The sequence below is a fragment of the Marmota flaviventris genome, chromosome 14 (assembly GCF_047511675.1).
Source record: "Marmota flaviventris isolate mMarFla1 chromosome 14, mMarFla1.hap1, whole genome shotgun sequence".
NCBI classification, from domain to species: domain Eukaryota; kingdom Metazoa; phylum Chordata; class Mammalia; order Rodentia; family Sciuridae; genus Marmota; species Marmota flaviventris.
In genome coordinates this window covers 19444172-19466717 of record NC_092511.1, presented here as the reverse complement: position 1 = coordinate 19466717, position 22546 = coordinate 19444172, and the positions used below count along the sequence as shown (strand labels likewise).

At 34.4% G+C, this 22546-nt stretch overlaps 1 protein-coding gene across 10 annotated transcripts in view; it reads left to right on the top strand.

The window, feature by feature from the left end:
• The window catches only part of Asxl2 (ASXL transcriptional regulator 2), a 135993-nt gene that overhangs the window by 44593 nt on the left and 68854 nt on the right, over nucleotides 1–22546 (top strand). Inside the window, exon 1 of one of the 10 annotated variants that reach the window (XM_071601415.1) lies at nucleotides 1360–1381. The exons of the other annotated variants lie outside the window; for them this stretch is intronic. The gene's annotated coding sequence lies outside the window, so the exon portion shown is untranslated. Of the gene's footprint in view, nucleotides 1–1359; nucleotides 1382–22546 lie in introns of those variants that run through there. 10 annotated transcript variants of the gene reach the window in all.

Below are 22546 nucleotides of genomic sequence, written 5' to 3'. Positions count from 1 at the left end.
ACGGTAGCTGTTTTCAAGTCCATGCACTTTAATTCTCAGGGAGGCCTGGAGCCATCTTTAAGCCTTCATCTATCAATCAAACTTTTCATTTAATATGTTTGGTCATTAGCAGATAAAAATTACTGTGACTTAAGAGAGAATGCTAGAGGTAGTCGTTCTAGGAAGGAATAACATTAGCCAAAAAGAATAAAATAGGGACTGGGGAAATAGCTCATTGGGTAGAATGCTTACCTTGCATGTTCAAGGCCTTGGGTTTAATTCCCAGCATGCATAAATAAATAAATAAATAGAAAAAATATAATGTACTAGATGTGTCAGATAAAATTCTTAGCTTGGTATGGTGACTCATGTCTGTAGTCCTAGCTACTTGGGAGGCTGAGGCAAAGGAATCATTTGAACTCACAAGTTTGAGACCAGCTTGGGCAGCTTGGAACAACCCTATGTCCAAAAACAAAAATTAAAAAATCTTTTTATGTTTAAATACATAGATGGGGCATAGATAGCATCAAAGATAACATATACTTTTAGTTTCTTAGATACATATTGCAATAGCACATAACAGTTACTGTTCATAATCAAGACCCTCTGTCTTAAGAAATGTTGAAATTATGTTGTTTGCTTTGCTTAGTAAGACAAATGCGGCAGTCTTTTTTTTTTTTTTTAATATGTATTTTTTTAGTTACAGGTGGACAGAATGTCTTTATTTTACTTTATGTGGTACTGAGGATTGAACCCAGTGCTTCATGTGTGCTAGGCAAGCGCTCTACCTCTGAGCCACAACCCCTTTTATTAGAAAGATTTTCATTATGGTAGGAAGTTTGCTGTGCTTTGAAACTACTTCTAGTGTTTTTCAACTATGGATGGTATTGTGTAACACCATTAGGGTAACACAGTATGTTGGGAGTCCTATTTTTTGATAATCACAGTGATTGGTGAGGGGATTACACTGTGATATTTAAACGGTAGATAACAGGGATACTAAATATTTGGTACTGCACAGTCCATATTGAGTAGTCATTCATTTCAGATGCCAGTAGTGTTTCCATTGAGAAACAGTGGCCTATGGGTAGATATTTGCAAATGGACAACAATTTATTTCTTTCTTCGCCCCCCTTTCTTTTGTTGCCCCTCACCCCCCACACCCAGACCAAACTCAGGCATTGCACATGCTAGGCAAATTCTGTGCCACTAAACTAAATCCACAGCACCTTTTTGGGGCGGTGAGGGGGGTGGGCACTGGGGATTGAACCCAGTGGTGCTCTACCACTGAACTATATTCTCAGCCCTTTTTCATTTTGCAACAGGGACTTTATAAATTGCCCAGCCAGGCCTTGAACTTGTGATCCTCCTGCCTCAGCCTCCCAAGTAGCTGGGATTACAGGTGTGTGACATTGCACCCAGCAGCATATTTCTTGATTAATAACCATTTCATATACTAGATTTTACTTGTCATTGTTTTTTTCTTTAACATGAAGTTCTACTTGAGTTTTTTAAATTGGCTTTTCTTTTCTAAAGCAGTTAATTTTTTTGGTTGTTTTAACTTATTGCGAAATTTCAGTAGGCAGTAAATAAATTAGGTTTGCTTTATGGTTATGAAAAGAGGAAATATGAATGATCATATCCTACTTTATATAACATGTTCCTAAAAACGTTGAGTATAAGCATGCATGAATTAAAACATGAAAATGCATTTGAAAAATTAGCTTTTCAAAGTCTCTTTTGTAATCAGTTAAAAAAATGATCACTCTTAATTTATTAGCATAATATTTCTAAATTTTATTTGAATTAGATTTATTAGATTAGGGCTAATTCAGAAAAAGATTTGATCACAGAGCTGGGGTTGTGGCTCAGTGGTAGAGCACTTGCCTAGCATGTGTAAGGCCCTGGGTTCAATCCTCAGCATCACATAAAAATAAAATAAAGATATTGTGTCCATCTACAACTAAAAAATAAAATATTAAAAAAAAGATTTGATCATAGATCAATTAATACTAAGCTACAGGAGAAGATAATAGTATTTTTGTGACTGAGAAATTTTGTTAAGGTATTCTAATATCCTTTAATAGCACTGTTGGATCGCACAGAGTGGGAATGGGTAGGAGATTTTGTTTCTTTTTATAAATTTAGATTTTGATACATACCAGGCAAATACACCAGGAAATCTGATATATAGAGAACAAGCTCCAATAATCTCTTTGGTCTGAAATTGCATTGCAGTGTCATACAAGTCTAATGTAGTAATGCTCTAGGACTTTAAACTTTCCATTATCATTTCCAGAGGGAGTCAAGATTAGTGAATAAGTAAAGAATAGTAATAAATAAATAGAAAAGGAGAAAAAGGAATTTCTTATATTTTTGGTATGCATCAAAATTGTGGAGTAATTAGAAATGTCTTTGGCTTCACGTGTTAACAGTTTACAAGTAGTTCTTCTTGGTTAAACTCTGATGATGTGGTTAGATAGTTTTGTGACCATAAAGCAGTTCTTTCAAGGTCATCTGTGACTTACTTTTACAAAATCAATTGGATTTTAAGTTCTTGCCTCTTTTACTTCTCAGAATTATTATTATTATTATTATTACACTGTAGTACTATTTCCTTCTTGAAACTTGTTACTTTAATTGATACCACAAGCTTTTTTACTTTTCTTTCCTCTTTGGAGTTTTTTTCCTTAATGTTTGTTTTTTTCTGATAACCTCCTCTCCAAGTTAAGTATATTTCTGTCTATTCTCATAGTTTTATATATCTTTTATGTTTTGTCATTTTCAATTTTGTAGGGAATTTACATCAATCTCAGCCTTTGTACATGAGGACCACTTAGCTTTATTTGTGAGGTTAACTCTTTAGGCAATCAGTTTGAAATTTTCATTTTTAAAGAATTTTGACTGACTTTGTAGTCTAGATCACATATTCTTGTTTTAGTTTATTGTAGTATTTCTTGTTCTTTATAGCACTAAGGTTTAAAATGATAAGTTTTTGTAATTTTAAAGAAAAGTCAGTGCTTGGGATATAGCTCAGTGATACAGTGCTTACCTAACATGTGCAAAGTCCTGGGTTCCATCCCCAGCATCACCACCAGAGAGAGAGAGAGAGATATCCATCCATACATTAAAATAGTTCTGTGAGGATAGTGATATTATCTCTTCTTTTTGTGTATTGCCATAGTAGGCATTGAAAACTTACTTGTTAATGAGTATATGAAAAATATCAATGGTTAGAAGATTATATTCAAATGTAGTAAATAGCTTTTCTTGCTGCAATCAAGTGTCAAGTCTTATAATCTTTACAGTTTTTAGAGAGATTATAGAATGAAACACAGAGTATGCTTAGTGAAAGTGTGCTGCTACTTGTTTTATTTTCATTCCTTAGACCTCAGTATATCTTTTATGTCTTTTCACTTTGTATTTTTCCCTCTGCTCCCACATTTTAAAGAATCTCTTTGATTCTGATTATTGTTATATTTTAGAATATATTAAAGTGAAAACAACCCAAATGTCCATTAACAGATGAATTGATAAACAAAATGTGCTATATACATGCAATGGAATATTATTCGGCCTTAAGAGGAAATGGAATTTTTTTTTTTTTTAAGAAGTGAAATTCTGATATATCCACGCATGTGGATGAACCTTTAAAACAAGCTAAGTGAAATAAGTTATCCAAAAGTACAAATATTGTATGAGTCAGTTATATGATATATCTAGAATGGGTACATTTACAGAGTCAGAAAATAGAGGTTAACAGGTACTGGTATAGGGAGTTACTGTTAATGGGTACAGAGTTTCTGGTTGAGATTATAAGAAAGTTCTGGAAATTGACAGTAATTATAGCTGTACAACATTGCAAATGCCTTTAACATCATTGAATTGTACTTAAAAATGATTAAAAAATGGTCACTTTTATGTTATATTGGGTTTTCTGCAATCACCAAGCAAGTATTAAAAAAGAAGAGATTAGGCAGGCATGGTGGTGCATGCCTGTAATCCCAGCAGCTCGGGAGGCTGAGGCAGGAAGACCGACAGTTCAAAGCCAGCCTCAGCAAAAGTGAGCACCTAAGTACCTCAGTGAGACCCTGTCTCTAAATAGGGCTGGGGATGTGGTTGAGTGCCCCTGAGTTCAAGCCCCAGTACTAAAGAAAAAATAAGAGAAGAGGTTAACTCCTGACTGAGAAAGATTGAGGTACTAGTGACTTTAAGAAGTTAGGTGGTAAGATTGAATTCAGTTACCAAAGTGTGGAATTTTGAATGAGTTAATTAGAAATAGCTATCCCTTTTAGAAGAAAGTTTTATAATATTTAAATATCTTTCTATAACTGTTAAACTTAGCATTTTAAAAATATAGGAAAGAAAAAGTCCTAAAAGTTTTCCCCTCAAAATAATCTATGACTATGTACTTGATTATATTCTTTTTATAGTGTAATATGCATCCCTTTTAAAGATAATTTAGAGTTTCCCATAGGAGTCAAATCTTTTCATTTTTGATAGGGGGGGCTACTAGGGATTGAACTCAGGAGCACTCAACCACTGAGCCACATCCCCAGCCCTATTTAGTATTTTGTTAAGAGACAGGGTCTCACCGAGTTGCTTAGCGCCTCACCTTTGCTGAGGCTAGCTTTGAACTCATGTTCCTCCTGCCTCAGCCTCCCACATCGCTGGGTTTACAAATATGCACCACTGCTCCTGGGTAGGAGTCATAAATCTTGTTTTGTTTTTTTCTCCGGGGGCATGGGAGATTGAATCCAGGATCTCCTGCATGTTAGGTAAGCACTCTGACTTTGAGCCTTACCCTCATATCCCCTCTAAGAAGAGTCATATAGAAGAGAAGATACAGATTTGGTGTTTCAGGTCAAATTGGACCTGATTTAGGACAGGTGAGATTAAGACTGATTCTGGTATACTTAGTAGTCAGAGTGAATGGTGGAAGTATTCTGAAGTAGTCTAATTTTGTTTGGAACAGATAAAACATCACTGATAATGTAGATAGATGCTTTACCTGTGGTTTTTGTTATTTGTACATAAAAGAAAAGTTAATTTCTATGCTATTTACCATGTAACAGTTATTTTAGAAAATCATTAAATAGTTTATAATTTGTTGAAAAACTTTTTAAATACACCTCATGTTCAGTTTAAAGATAGCTCCATGTTGAGTTTCTATGGCTATACTGTAGCCTGTCATTTCTCTTAAATAAATCCCAACAGTGACATGGCAGAAATTCCCTAGGGTTGAGCTCTTCAACAGGAGTTATATATTCCAAATTTGAAGTACTGTTAGAACCTTTAAAGATTTTTTTGTACCCTTTTATATATCTGGTTTTATCTAGACAATTTCCTTTTTTTTTTTTTTAAGAGAGAGAGAGAGAATTTTTTAATATTTATTTTTTAGTTTTCGGCGGACACAACATCTTTGTTTTGTATGTGGTGCTGAGGATCAAACCCGGGCCGAGCGCGCTACCGCTTGAGCCACATCCCCAGCCTGACAGTTTCCTTTTTTGAAAAAAATAAAATTATCATTGGGTAGAAATTTCATTTTAAATCATAAAGTTGGATTAAGCTTGAAATTCTTGGAGCCTTCCATCATCAAACCACAAACTATGGATCAGAATGATTTGTGTTCTTGTTTTGTTTAGAATAGGATTGTAGATTTTGGTGTGTAGCTTTTTTTAGCCAGTCATTTCATTCATTCATTTTTGTGGCACTAGGAATTGAACACAGGTGTGCTTTGCCACTGAGCTACTGTCCTAGAAACCCCCCCCCCCCCCAACCCTGTAAATAATTTTTAGACAAGTTATCACTAATTTGCTAAGGCTTGCTTCAAACTTGTGATCTCCTGTCTCATGAGGCTTCCCAGGTTGCTGGAAATTACAGATGAGTGCCACCGCTCAGACCAGTCAGTCATTTCCAAGGCTGACCTAGAACTTGAGCTCCTCTTATCTCAGCCTCCCTCTGGGTTTATAGACATGTGCCATGAGGTCTAGCCTGGTCAATCATTTTAGAAGTGCGTAAGGGGGATTATCACAAATAGTCTCGTATAGGTCATTTACCACAGTTGTTTTATAATTACATATTTGGAACCTTACTGTGACTAAGTTTATAGTTGGAATTTTGTTCTTGGTATTAGTAAGCTAAGTGGATGTGATTAGAATACAAAAAGTAGTTTGAATCCATTGGCAAGGTGAAATGTTTAAACATGGACCTGTCCAAATGAGTTACTGATCCTCATAGGGAAATAATATACCTCCCTTGGAAATTTGCATCTGATGATTAACAAGATGATTTGTAGTATGGCTTATATTTCAGGTAAAGCTTTATAGACTTCTTTATGAAGAATAGGCTGTGGCAGGAGTTGAGGGTATTAAGGCGACTAATGAGGCTATTGTAGATTAGGCAAGATATAGTGGTGGTTGGACTTAGGTGAAGATAAGTTTGATCTGGAGAGAGTAGAAAGATTTGAGATGAAATGTTTTGGGGAGAATACACAGGATTATTCTGATGGCTTGGCTGTGGGAGGTAAAATAAAGGAGGAAAAGAAAAATGATTTATAGGTATCTTGATTGAACAGTTGCAATTTACTGTAGTGAAGATCTGAGGGTTAAACTGGTAATGTCAGGGGGTTGATTAAATATTCATTGAGGGTTTATTTTGCCCCCCAATGTTTTGAGACCCATTGAGGGGTAAGTAGTGATATTCAAGTGTAGGGAAATGATTTTGTTAAAAATATCAAGTCAGCAATTAAAGGGTAGCAGTCATCTGGGCATAGAATATCTGTCTTTAAAGATTAGTATCTAATTAGATAGTTCCTGATGGGTTACAGATCTAGGAAAATTTTTCATTTTGTGATGATATACTTGCACATTTGTTTTTTTAAGTTTATTTTTTAATAGTATACTATAATTATACATAATAGTAGGAGTCATTCTGCCTACACATTTGTTGCAAACATAGGTTTATAAGTTAGGTACCAAAGATACTCTTTTAAAATGTAAATTTTTTACTTTTGGAAAAATTCAAACTGAAAAGTATAAATCCTCCATCATAAATTATAGATAGTCTTCCTACTCCACATTATTTTGAGGTAAGTCACAGGCATTATATGATTCAGACATTATCTAATAGATAAATATTCAGAGGCTATTTGTATGCAATTTAGATATTTTGGCTTATCAAAAATAGATCGACTAATCATTTACTTTCAACAAATACTGTTGACAACACACATAATGAGTGGCATATAAAACAAGAGTTTCTATATTGAAGCCATTTCTGCTAAACCTTTATGGTTACCACTCCTTTACCGTTATCTATAGATGAGATGCAGAACAGGTTTTCCTGCCTTCATCAACTATGGCTGCCATTAATGTCTGCAGATATGTTTCTACAACAGTAAGTGTAGGAGGACTTCAAGTCTTCTGAAATGGCCATTATCTTTAATTCTTTTCTCCCCCATTGGAATTTTTGTGACCTGTTTTGCTCATTTTATTAGTTATACAGTATTATCTTGACTCTTATATCTGCTAAGTAGATATTTTAGGAAGGAAGAAGTATTCAGTTCCTGAGACAGTATTGTCTTACTATTTCTTGATTTTTCATTTATGAGTAGAAGTGAAAAGGAATTAGGAAGATTGTTTGTGAATTTTGTCATCCACAAATTGAGCATTTTCTGAATTAGACCCTTCATAAATGATTCTAAGATTACATGGTATATAATTAATAATTTTGATGTGGCATTTATTTGAATCTGCACACACAAATTGGTATGGTAAGTTATGTAGCTGATGAATGAATATGGTCAGCTTCCTACCTTCTCAATTATGTTGATTTTTTTTTTTTTTTTTTTACTTATTTGTTACTTCTGTTGCAAGTCAAGGAGTGTTTAAAAGCATACTTCTTTTTAAAAAATGATCCAAAAAAGAAGGTTATGTGTGAGTTATATAGGTAGTACTGACAAGTTTGAGAATAAATAGATGACTTGAACATGCACTGGCCAATAAACTGTACCTAGTTTTTTTTTTTTTTTTTTTAAGTTTTTAAAATTTGTTCTTTTTTGGTTATACATGAGCGTAGAATGTATTTTGACATATCATATATACATGAAGTATAACTTCCCAGTCTTCTGGTTGTAAATGATGTGGAGTTATACTGATTGTGTATTCATATATGAACATAAGAAAGTTAGGTCCGTTTCATTCTACTCTCTTTCCCATTCCTATTTCCCCTACCTTTCCCTACTCCACCCTGTCCAATCCAGTGGATCCCCCTGCCCCCATTGTGGATCAGCATCTTCATATCAGAGAGAACATTTGGTCTTTGGGTTTTTGGGATTGGCTTATTTTACTTAGCATGGTAATCTCCAGTTCCATCCATTTACCTACAAATGCTATAATTTCATTCTTCTTTATGACTGAGTAATATTCCATTGTATACATGGAATTATGCATTCATCTTAAACTCTATCTAATTATAACATGATACCTTTGAACAATACTCCAAAATGGATAATCTCTGTAGCAGTCCTCATTTCTTCCTCTCCCACGTTTTCCCCACATCAGTCATATTATTTCAGTTGTAGAATATTGCAGATGGAAAAAGTTGTTATAGTTTACATCTCATTTTATTATTGGAGAAATAAGGATGGGCACAGTGGCATATGCCTGTAATTCCAGCTACTCAGGAGGCTAAGGCAGGAAGATTACAAGTTCAGACAAGCCTCATCAGTTTGGACCCTGTCTCAAAATAAAAAAGGCTGGGGATATAGTTCAGTGGTAGAGCACCCCTGGGTTCCATCTCTAGTATTGCACCAAAATATATACATACATACCCATGGATTGAGATTTAACAAGGGTTATACAACTAGCTTAGTGAAACTAGCAATCTAGGCTTGTTGTTTGTGGTTTTTGTTCTTTTAGTATGTGCTTGCTTTTCTGATTAGTATATTGGCTTTATTATTTTTCAAATCAGACTTAACATTGTGTGCTGCCATAACAGCTTTAGGTTAATTTTTGTCTAATTACAAATTGTTTTTTGGATTAAATAGATCTTTATGTATTGCTGTTTGGCAGAGCTCAAAATTGTTGCCTTGTAATTTTTTCTCATGTTTCAGTGTTCCAACCAAAGCAGTAAGCTCCTATAGGGTTGTGATTGTAAAGAACTCTGGGAACCATCCATCAAAGACCATGTCCAATAAACATACTGAAATATTAACTTTTTTGGGGGGGATCTCTCATCTTATTAGAATATTTATGAAAAAATCTCTTATGCTATTTAAGGTGAAATGTTTTGTTTTACTTCCTACCAAAAAAATAATCAAAGTACCTAATCCCCACCCCCCATTATGGAAAAGTATTCAAAGGAAATAAAGCCTACATTCTCATTACTTGTCGGCAGAAATCATTATCCCTGCAGAGTAGGTCATTTGATTGTTTGTTCTGGTGAAATGCCTTGAAGTGGTTTCTTTAGAGAGCTCAGTTTAAGAATTAAGAACATTTTAAAATTAAGTTGATATCATGTTTATCTAAGGTTAGCTGATACCTTTGTGGTTAAGCCTGCATCTTCTGATCACTAGTGTAGTCTTCTTTCCAGCTTGCAAAGCTGGTAGAGATGTCAAAAAGAATAATATTGAAAACACAGAAACAGTAACTTGGGTGTTGACAGAAAAAGTAGTCATATCCATTGTTATTTGGAGGGACAAGTTCTATTACGGATCAAAGGGAAGCTAATAAACATTAGAGTCCATAGCTGATGGCTTTATGATGGCTCCTGGAAACTGAAACGCATGGAAAGAATATTAAAGAATGGAAAATACTCATCGTATCCACATCCAAACTGCTCTAATAGGTTTATTCTGTCACATAGTAAAAATTTTGCAACTATTTTCTGGAGTGGATTAGATGCTTCAGCTGAATATAATCTTGTACTTTTAGACAGTAGTATTTGGGCTAACTTGTAAATTTTAAGAAATGAATGTTTTATATAGTAAAATGGGGGTGGAGGGATTATGAATATTGCTGGGAGGGCACGGGACAGTTTATTTTTTTGGCATTGTTGTTGCTTTGTAAAGAGAAATTAAATACTCTTTTTCCCCCCTCCTTTCATTTTCTTGGGATGCATTCCAACTCCAGAAGGTAAGACGTACTACTTTATTCTAAAGAAATATTATGCAGCTATACAACATTCTTAAAGTTTAATTGATCTTACCTTTGGATGCATGATTTTTAATTTATAAAACTAAATAATTAACACAGAAACTAATAGTGATATTATTATGTAAATTTTTATTAATAATATGCTTATTTATCCCTTGTGCTTTAAAATCATTATTTGGTCATAATTTTAGAAATCTAATCTACATTAAGGCTCATTAAAATCATCACTTGATTTACTAGTATTAAAATATCTAATAAGATTGATAATGAAAATATTTAAGAGATTGGAAATGTGTATGTTAAGATTTGCTTTTTGGCTATAAGATTGAAAATGTAAATGCTTGGATTGATTTAGAGAAAATATTGGTAAATCTTCTACAGGAATGATACTTATTTCAAATGATCACGAGAGCATCCGTGTCTCCAAAGAAGGATTGGTGGACTTCAAGAGAGAAGGGGAACTTGGCTCAGGACCAGCAGGATCTTTGGCACACCTGATGTCAAAGAATTGTAGCACATGCCAGTCAAAGGCATAGACAAGTTTATTTAGGAAAATAGATAACTATTCAAGGGAGATTGGGGTGATCTCAAGAGAAAGATGTTTTTGTGGTAAGACAAGGAATACACATTTAAGGGTTAGGATGCAGGCTATCTCTAGAGGGAGAGACAGCTCCTGTTGATAGGGTGTGTTAATATTTAGAGGGACTACATGTAGAGCAAGGATGGAGTTTCATAATTTCTTGCCATTTCTCCCTGCACTTGCATATTGCCTTATGTTACTTTTGCAGGGTGTTTCCTTTTAGACTCAGTATCTCTCCTTTTATCCCCAAATTCTTATCTTAAAACCAGACGAGAATAGGTTAAAATTCATAGTCTAAATCCATTACTGAATTGATTTTTTTTATCTCTGTTGGCATTTTAGATAACCCTCTTTATAGCAGTGCCCATGTTATATCATAGTTATTTATTACAGTTTTCTAACTTGCCTGTGAGACTTGAGAACAGGAACCATATTCATGTATTTTCATATCGCTTGAACATGGCATGCTTGGCTTAGAGTTAGTTGGCTTGTAGCTTAATTAAACTCTTTAAACTCCAGTTAAATTTGTACTCTATTAAGTTCCTTTATAAGAACCTATTTGATTTTGAACAACAGTTTATGAAAGAAAGCTTTCTTTTTAAAAAAAATTTTTAGTTATGTAAACAAAATATCTTTATTTTTTATTTGTTTATTTTTTTATGTGGTGCTAAGGATCAAACCCAGGACCTCACGCATGTGAGGCAAACGCTCCACCACTGAGCCACAACCCCAGCCCTGAAAGAAAGCTTTCTTAAGGTCGTAGCAGAAGTCCTAATTAAAAAGCAGGTAATTTGGGCTGGATTGTGACTCAGTGGTAGGAGCACTTGCCTGGGACATGTGAAGCACTGGGTTTGATCCTCACCTCCATATAAAAATAAATGAATAAAATAAAGATACAACCAAAAAAATTTTTTTTAAAAAAAACTAGGTAATTTTTTGTATGCTTATTGTTTGAAGGGGTTCTTTAGGTGCAGATAATAGGAGCCAAATGTCAACTTAGGCAAATAAGATGTTGGAAGAATGTGGGCAATCTTACATTCTTAAGGAAAGAAATGGGCTCTGAAATTAGGAGAATGAAGGCAGCTTCATAGACCAGATAGGCTAAATAAAATATATAAAATATGTAGCTTAGTGGTAGAGTGCCTCTAGGTTCAATCCCTAGTCACCCCTACACCCTGAAAAAAAGTGGGGGGAAAGAAAGAATGAAAAGAACCTTTAAATGGATTCTCCAAACATTATACAGAACCATATTACAATGTTAGAATAGAATATCGCTTTTGATACATTCTACCATACTTTACTAGTATTCAGTTGAGTGTGTATGGGAGTGAGAACTAATTGGTGGATATGTATGTATTTCCATATGTGTAGATTTGTGTACCTACCACTACAATCAAGATACAAAATACTTCCAACAAGAGTATTCGTCTTTTATTACTACACCTACCTTCCTTTTGGCTCCATCTCTCCTTCCTCCTTGACATTAATCTGTTCTACATTTCTATATTCTTGTCATTCCAAGAATGAAGTTATGTTAAGGCAATCATACAATATGTAGCCATTTTGGGGATTGACTTTTTTCTCCCCCAGTTCAATGTAGTTCTCCATGGATTCCTCCAAGTTGTGTGAATACCTCATTTCTTTTTATAGCTGATTAGAATACCATGACTTCTATGAATTCATATCTGTGTATGATTCTAAAACATAAATACTGCTTCTGCTTCCTCACTTTTGAGCAGGAGCTAGTTGATTGAGCAAAGATATTATTATTATTATTTTTGGTAGTTGTAGATGGACAGCATGCCTTTATTTGTTTCGTTTTTTATGCGGTGCTAAGGATTCAACCCAGTGTCTTACACATGCTAAGCAAATGCTCTGCCACTGAGCTATATCCCCAGCCCCCTGAGCAAAGATCTTAATGAACTCTTATATCCTCTTTGAGTGAAAACTTATGAATTTCTCCAAGGTCTTTCTATACCAAGAGTTTGTGATTATCTAATCTAAGTGTAATTGAACCTTGTAGTTCTATATATTTACTTAAAAATGGAGAATAGAATCACTGTACTCCTTTTTTTAAAAAAAAGTATTTTGTTTTAGTTTTAGTTGTAGCTGGACACAATGCTTTTATTTTATTTTTATGTGGTGCTGAGGATCGAACCCAGGGTCCCATACATGCTAGGCGAGCACTCTACTGCTGAGCCACAACCCCAGCCCCTCACGTACACCTTTTTTCTCTGAACTCTCATCCCTTTCTCGAAACTGTTTTGTTACTGCTAGTTGGCAAGGCATATTTTTAAAATAGTTAATAGCTGGGGAGAAAAAGACAATAATGGGGTGACTAGATATGTAGCCCAGTGTTAAGAGGATAGGGTGAGCAAGCAAAATTTCAAAGAATAATTTTTTTGTTTCTGTGACCTTCCTCTTCAGACTAAAACACTCATCCTCCTTATTTGTCCTTTGCCCTTCTGCTGCTCTGTTGGCCTGGAACTTTTCATTTGGGGCACTTCCTCTATAATGCCTGCTTGGACATTGTCCTGCACACCCTCTCTCTTTTCCTGTCTCCAGTGCTTAAATTCCCATTTGTTTGATGGCATGTTTTGGGAGAAAAACACTTTGAAAAAACAAATTTACTGAGCTTGATGTTACTTTTTGAATTAAACTTTTTAATTGAAAAACTATATTTATGTTATTTGTTTTTTAAGAGCAGATTAGTTGTAAACCAAAATGAATCTATCATTGGTAGAATTGTATGTAATATGATCCATATAAATACATAGGTTTGATTAAAAGAATGTAGGGGTACCAAATTTTTCAATGCATTTGAAATCTACAAAGACTATTAAGTAGTTAATTTCTAAACTCACTATTTTCCATAAAGGTGCTCTTTTTAAAAAATTTTTAAATTTTTTTTAGTTGTCAGTGGACCGCTTTCTTATTTATTTGTATCAGTGCTGAGAATTGAACCCAGTGCCTCACACGTGCTAGGCAAGTGCTCTTCCACTGAGCCACAGCCCCAATTCCATAAAGGTGCTTTTGAGTTCAGTTTTTTTTTTTTTTTTAGAGAGAGAGAATTTTTTTAAATATTTATTTTTTAGTTTTTGGTGGACACAACATCTTTATTTTATGTTTTGCTGAGGATCGAACCCAGCGCCCTGCGCATGCCAGGCGAGCACGTTATCGCTTGAGCCACATCCCCAGCCCCGAGTTCAGTTTTTTTTTTTTTAATATATTTTTCGTTGTAGATGGACACAGTGCCTTTACTTACTTACTTATTTATTTTTATTTTATTATATATGACAGCAGAATGCATTACAATTCATATTACACAAATAGAGCACAGTTTTTCATCTCTAGTTGTATACAAAGTAGAGTCACACCATTCATGTCTTCATACATGTACTTAGGGTATATTTATTTATTTTTATGTGGTATTGAGGATTGAACCCAGTGCCTCATACATGTGAGGAAAGTGCTTTACCATTGAGCCACAACCCCAGCCCAAGTTCAGTTTTATTCTGTGTGTTCTGTTTATAAAGTCAAGTAAACATGCTAGAAAAAAAAACAAAACTATTTTTGAACAAGATTGAGAATTAAAGTAGGAATTAGGCAGGGTAACCTATTGCAAAGGAGACTATCTCTAGGATTAAATAAATTAGACCGATGGAGTCGCTTAAATTTCTTTATCAAAAGTGTGAAATGGCAACAATAAACATTGGAAGATAGTGGTGAAGTTTGAGACAGATAGTGAAGGTTAATGATATTAAGATTCTTTAGATTGGTTGTTAGCGGGAATGCCAGTCAGGAGACCAAAAATAATCTGGAAAGGAGCAGGGCTTCCTGAGAATTCTTAAAATATTTGAAAGACTGTTATTGGAATAACATAGAAAGAATGTTAAGATTTTTTTTTCTTCATTTTCAAAGATAATTTGTTTCAAGGTCATTTTTGGAAAATTCAGACTGTGGAAAATCACAAAGAGGAAAGATTTTGTCACCTTGTTAACTACTGATTTCCATCATCAAATCAAACCTAGTACATAGAATTATATAGGAAGACAGAGATGGTGTAGCTTAAAGAAGGACTTGTGAGTAATTGGAAATGCTTGAGGGCATAGTAAGTCTCTACCACATCGTATGTTTGTGCAAAAGACTAGACAAATTTTTTGTCAGATATATTGTATTACAATTTTAAAAGTTACAGAGTATTGTTGCTGTTTGCTAGGGCCCATCAACTCTCAGTAAAAATCAAAGTCAATTCCTCAGCTTTAGCTTGCTTTGTCTTGTCCATAGTATTCCTCAGTGAAAGGCTCTTGCCAAAACTCAGTCTATTCCTTAGTTTTCTTAATTCTGATCATCAGATTGTAGGCATACTTTAAAAGAAATCCCCACTTCCATCCTTCACAACTATAAACTTCTATCAGATTTTTAATATAACAGGGTAAAATGAACATTTACTGACTTTTATTAAAAGTTACTCTGCTTATTCTACCTTAGGCAAATGTTCTATTATTTCCTACTAATACAGCATGATGGCTATTTCTCCTATACATAAAAACATGCCCTATCAGAGGTAAAGCGCTCCCTAGCATGTGTGAGGCACTGGGTTCAATCCTCAGCACCATATAAAGTAAAATAAAGACATTAGGGGAAAAAAAAAATGGTTATGGGGCTGGGGTTGTGGCTCGCCTAGCACGTGCAGGGCCCTGGGTTCGATCCTTAGCACCACATAAAAATGAAGGTATTGTGTCCAAATACAACTAAAAAATAAATATTAAAAAATGGTTATTTTGCTACAAGTGCTGCTGCATTTACCATTAAATATATTCTTTGTAAACGAGAGGATTCATGATTAACAAATTAGAAAACATAATAGGTTCTAAACCTGAATTTCTGACTTTGTCCAGTTCTTGAATCTATAGCAAAACTGCAAAAGTGACTGAAGTTGTGATATGGGTCACAATTAAATTCGTATCAACTTGCATCATCTGTCAAAAAAAAAAAAAACAGTGAATTTAATCATAAATGATACTGTATAGTGTGTGTATGTGTACCAACAAATTTGGCTCAATTCATTCTTACATTCTTTTTTTTTTAATATTTATTTCTTAGGTGGACATAATGTATATATTTTACATTTATGTGGTGCTGAGGATCGAACCCAGTGCCTTATGCATGCGAGACCAGCACTTTACCACTGAGCCACAATCCCAGTCCCCATTCTTACATTCTTAAAATGTAAGAATATGTACTTCTTGAGGAAGTTTCTACCTTTTTTTTTTTTTTAATGCACTTTCCAGTCCATTGCCACATGATAAGTCTTATGTAAATAGTCAGTGAATGAGAAACCAAGGTCAGCTTCTTTTCTCTTACTATTCTCCCATCCCCTACTGGTGATTGAACTCAGCTACTGAGCTACATCCCTGGCCCTTTTTATTTTTTTCTTTTGAGACAGGGTCTCTCTACATCCCTCAATAAGCTACATCCCTGGCCCTTTTTATTTTTGTCTTTTGAGACAGGGACTCTCTACATTTTCCAGGCTGACTTTGAACCTCCAAGTAGCTAGGATTACAGCTGGGTGCCAGTGTGCCCCCTTCCCTTTCTTCCCTTCCTTCTCTTTCCCCTTTTCCCCTTTTCCCTTCCTCCCTCCTTTATTTCCTTCTTTTAACTTTTTGTGGTATAGTTGGTATGCCAAACTTTATTTATTTTCAGTGTACAGTTCAGCTCAGGGATTTTTAATAAATTTACTGAGTTTACAATCGTCTCCATAATCCAGTTTTAGAATATTTTGTCACTCCTTTTAAAAATTCCTCTAACTCGTATACTGTTAAATTATTTCCTGTTGTGAGCCTTTAAGCTGCTTTCTGTTTCTGTAGATTGACCATATCTGGACATTCTTCAAATGGAATCATATAACATGTGGTTCTTTAAGGTTAATCTATGTTGTAGAATTTATTAGTAAGTACTTCATTCCTTTTTATTGGTCCATATGATCTATATTGTTTATAAACTTTTCTCAGGCATGTAATACTGTTTCTACCTTTTTATTTATCAATTGCTGTGTTGAAAAATTGTAAGAGTAGCACAAAGAAAATCTTTACCTCACTTTGCCCAATATTAATATTTATTGTTTATTCTAATTTGTTCCTGAAATGTCTGAGAAGAAATTGTAAACATGATGCCCCATTTACCTTTCAACACTTGAGAATGCATTTTCTAAAGGAAAGTACATTCTTTTTACATAACCACAAGGTAAATATCAAAATAGTTAATAAGAAATCAATATTGACAAAGTATTATATAGTCAACAGACTTGATAATAATAATTCAGATTTGATAATAATTCTGCTAATTTTCTCATCCAGCATCACATGTTGTGTTTGCATTTAGTTCTCATATCTCTTTATTCTCTTTTGATCTGTCATTCTTGTCCTGGATTGATTGATTGATTGGTGGTCCTGGAGATTGAGTCTGTCACTTTTTAATTTTAGTTTGATGCAAGGTCTTGCTAAGTTACCCATGCTGTTCTTGAACTTGTTATCCTCTTACATCAGTGGCCTACGTTGCTGGGATTACAGGTGTGCACCATTTTACCCAGCTTGATCTGAACATTATTTAACATGCCGAATGTTTTGTAGTTTATTCTGCAATTTGATTCTATAATGTCTTCTCATACATTTGGTGGGGGGTAAATATCACAGAATTAATGTTTTTTTTTTTTCTTTTTTACTACATCTCATTAGGAGGCACATGATTTCAGTTTACCCTAGTTTGGTAGATAGTAATTTGATCACTTGTGTTATGTGTTATCTACCACATTTCTCCACTGTGAGTACAGTTTTTCCCCTTTGAAATGTACTAAGTATCTTATCTAAAGACTTGATTGGGGAATGATCCACTTCCAGGTTCTCATGGTTAGTGGCAGGATTTAGATCCTTCTGGGTTATCCCTGGTTCCTGTTTGTTGGCTGTAGGCTGTCCTGAGTGCCTCCCCATCATAGCTACCTTTTCAAAGCCAGGAAGAGAGAGTTGCCTAGCAACCCTACTGCAGTATTACGTAAAATGACCACATAAAATAGTGACATACCATCACCTTTGCTAGAATGGAGAAGTTCCTGCCCACACTCAAGAGGGGAAGGGATTACACAAGGGGTGTGAGTACTAGGAAGTAGTAAGAATTGAGGGTCATTTTGGAGTCTGTCTACCACAGCAATCATTAATAATACTTGTCTAAAATTTACTATGGTAGTTACCATATAATAATGATTTTCTAATTACATCATTCCCTTTTGTTGGAATTGTACTACAATGAATTTTTCCTTATTTTTTCCCCACCCAGTCATTGATTTGTCACTTATATCGCTATGAACTCATGAATTTTTATCTTATTCTATGGGTTATTATTTCTACTATGATCATTTATTACTTAAGGATAAGTAGCAGTTTAATCCCTCCCAAGAACAACATTCAGAGAAATCTTTAGTCTGGATATCTAAATACTGAATTATTTTTCAGTTTATTGTAGATTAAAATATTTTTTAAAGTATTTATTTTTTAGTTATAGGTGGACACAATATCTTTATTTTATTTTTATGTGGTGCTGAGGATTGAACCAAGTGCCTCACGCATACGAGGCGAGCACTCTACCTCTGAGCCACAACCCCAGCCCTATAGATTAAAGGTAAACATGTAAGCCATTCTATCATGGATTTACAAAGCTTTTGTAATTCTTTTTGAAACAAACTTTTTAAAGTTATCACCAGAATGCCAAAAATGCTTTCATGTTGATATTCTGTAAGTGAAAAACTAATTTCCTCCCTCAAGATTATTATCATGTTATTCAAATGAGCAAAGATTTTGGTAATATGATTTAAATATACTCATTTTAAAACCGCTTGATTTTGAGGGGGTACAGTGGTGCATCCCTGTAATCCAAACAGTTTGGGAGACTGAGACAGGAAGATCACAAGTTTGAGGCCATCCTCAGCAACTGTCACAAAATAAAAAGGAAATAAAAATTTTTGGCAAAGCACCCCCTAGTTCAATCCCCAGTACAATGCACAAACACCCCCAAAACAAAATAGAAAACAACCTGATCTCAATTTCTTCATATTTGGTTTTTCTCTTAGTCTTTGTCATTGTTTAGGTACCCCCTTTCTTTGTGTTTGTGGGAATATGGGACTCTGATTCTCTTTTTGAATATGTGTTTTTTTGTACTTAATGAAAAATATCTTACTCTTTAATATGTATTTTCTCTTTGATTAGATGTCCTTTACTTCACTCTGTATGCAGTTTACCCTCTTACCTGCTGTTTTATTTTTTGTTTTCAATAACATGCCCTGTAAAAAGGAACTGATTTTTGAAAGAGAGCCATACTCTTTCAGAGTTTAACTTGTTTTAATAGTTTATTCACATATTTTTGGACTAATAAAATGTTTTTGTAAAAATTACACCTGATAACAAAACTTATAGTTAATCAGTAGTGAAAAATGTTCACTGAAAATACTCTGAAAGTCTCTAGGAATAACCATTGCTTACTGCATTAATTGAAGAAACTAAGAAAATTGATAGATTTCAGTTTTTTCACTATGAGAAAATGTTAATTCCTAAATGATCTCTGAAATTGAAGAAAAAGAAAAACAGTCTGAAGGTATGAAAGTCGGAAAAAATAAAGATTTATATTTCTATTATATTACCTAATTGAAGCTGAATAACACTGTTTTAGAATTCCTGAATTGTTTACTTTGTTTCATTTCTTTGTTGGCTGGATTTCATTATCAAATAGAATTTTTATGTTTATGGGTCATCTTTTCCCAAAGTTCTTGTTTTCTGTTGTCTCTTTGTATGACATCTAGACTGGATTTTAAATTTTTTGTTCACACTTATTCTTAAGAATTTTGTTTGGGGCTGGAGTCATAACTCAGCAGTAGAGCACTTGCCTTGCACATGTGAATCACTGGGTTCAATCAGCAGCACCACATAAAAATAAATAAATAAAATAGAGATATTATATCCAACTACAACTAAAAAATAATTTTGTTTACTATTTTTGGGCATTGAGCATTGCTAAGAAAGCAGTTGTTCTTGCGTGTGTTATATAGGACTGGCTTTATTGGTCAGATTTTGCTGCATAACAGTCTCAAAATTTCACCCATTCCCCCCTTCTTCATATCATTTGGTTAGATTAGGCTAAGTTATTGTTGGTGATAATTGACTGTAGATTGTTCTCTTTTTCTCCTGGAATCAGTGGCCATGCTCTTTATAGCAATCACAGAAGTAAGCTGAATGATGCCCACTCTTGTATCATTTCACTGACCAAATCAAGTCTTGTAGTCAACACCAAATCAACATCTTTGTGGCAGGGAAATATATTTCACTTAATCTAATATACTGTGAGGTCACATGATGGAGTAAATGATTGATAAAAACAGTAATGTAAGCTGCCACTTCGTTTTTTCATGCCTGTATTTCAGTTTGGTACTTTTTAAATCTTCGAAGCTCAAGATTTAGTGGAGAATATGAGAAAAATGTTGCTGAGTACTGAATTAGTGTGTAACGGGTTCAGGTAGCACCTTGCCTCTTCTCACATTATCATTTAATATATATATTTGATTCATAAAGGTAATATTTTCTCTTTAATGGAATAGACTTGTTTTCTTTGAATATTCTCTTATACCTCTTTTTTGTTTCTTCCTCATATCTCTATAGATTTGAATGCCTTAGTTGCTTTGTATCAATATTTTCAGTAATAAATAACAAAATGCAAGGTAAACTAGCTTAATAAGGGAAATTTCACTATTTAATGCAAATGGGGAAAAAAAAAACAATAGGCAAAACTTAATCCAGGAGCTTTAGCAGTTTTATCTCTTCTGCCCTCATGTTTGTTTCATTTTCACCAAGTTCCTCCATCATAATTACAAGATGACTACTCTCAGGTCCTGGAGCTGGATGTTTTTGAATATCACAAATAGGGAGAATCTGCTTCCTAGAGACCCTATATAAAACTTACACACTAATGAATCTGGCTGGCCCATTATAAAGCCAGATTTATGTATATTTGTATGTATTTATTTATTTTTGGTATTGGGGATTGAACCATGGGGCTCTTAACCACTGAGTGACATCCCCAGCCCTTTTTATTTTTTATTTTGAGACAGGGCATTGCTAAGTTGCTGAAACTGGCCTTGAACTTGTGATAATCCTGCTTTAGCCTCCTGAATTACTGGGATTACAGGTGTGTTCCACGGTGCCCAGTGGAATCAGATGTTAAACTGACATATTTTCCTAATAGCATATGTAGTTACAAGTGATATGTATTTCTGAGAAGTACAGATTATAGAAGTGGCTTCAGTAAGGAAAAGATATTAAGCCTGAAACCTGAAGAGTGAATTAGTGCTTGCTGGGAGAAAAGGAAGTCAGGGTTATCTTTGCGAACAGTCATTAGGCCAGTTAGGTAAGTTACAAAATGGAAAAAGGCCTGAGGAATCTGGAGCAGAGAATGTAGGAGAATGGTCAAGGTCAAATCATGTTGATTTTTTAAAAAAATTTTTATTCTTAGAATGTTGTGATATGAATGAATTTTAAGCTGGACAGAAGGTAGCATGATTTATTTTTAAAAGGTTACTGTGATTTCAGAGTAGCGAATAGATTGGGTGAGAGTGAGATTACTGTCACTTGAATTAGGGGACAGTTGAACACCACCAGACTGAGGTGGAGGAACAAGTTGTTGTTGTTTTTTAAATATTTTTTTAGTTATACTTGGACACAATATCTTTATTTTGTTTATTTATTTTTATGTGGTGCTGAGGATCGAACCCAGTGCCTCAAGCAATCTGCCACTGAGCCACAACCCCAGCCCAAGGAGCAAATTGTTAAAGTAACCACCATAGTTACTGAGTCTGGATTCCATGACATACTCTATCTGTATCTAGACAGACACACACACACACACACACACACATACTCACACACACAGTATCTGTAAAATCATGTTAAAGGTGGGTTATGTTACCTCCATTTTATAGATGAGTAAGATTAAAGGTGCTTAAAGTGATTTAGCTAGGTCCACACTGATATCTGAATTCATATTGGCATGAATCCTTTAAACTGGCTCTCTCTATAAAAGTATAGTGTGATGTTGTCTTTCATGAGTTTCATGAGTGTATTTGCTTTATCTAAGCAGTGTAACTATGACCTTGTGTCTCTCAGCACTACTAGCTATTGCTAAGAACAACTTTTTCTGTAAAAAGAATTTTAAAAAGGTCAGTGGCAGTATGCTCCAAGTTATTGCCATTCTTTGAGCCTTGTGTCCAAATAGATTCAGCATAAAAGTATAGCATTGCATTTGTTCATTTCCTTTAAACAACCCCTACCTTTTATTTCTTGAGCAGAGAAAAGTAAGGTTAGAAGCTGACTTTCTCATAATAATTCTATAATCTATTTGAAGTGGTTCTTGTTTGAGCTGCTTCAGGTGTCAGCAACTACCTACCCTCTACTTTATTTACTTGACTTTTATGTGTGGTATTGATCTCCTTTCTGCTAGGATTTTATCACCCGTGCAGGTGATGTCTTATTTCTTAAAGTCGTTCAGTTTTTATTTAATTACAGAATTCTAGAGCTTCATCCTTTGAAGGCCTAGTCTTACCATCATGAACATTGTAGTTTATTTTATTCCTTTGTTGTTTCTTCATTATTCGTAACAAGTAAACACTGCCAGAATTCTCTTTTGTTTGTTTGGTTTTGTATTTTCCTGAGGTCAAATCTGAATTTTGTTTTAAATAATGTATGTTGTGAGTTTTTCAAATCTTTCTAGTTTCCTAAAGAGGAAAATCATACCC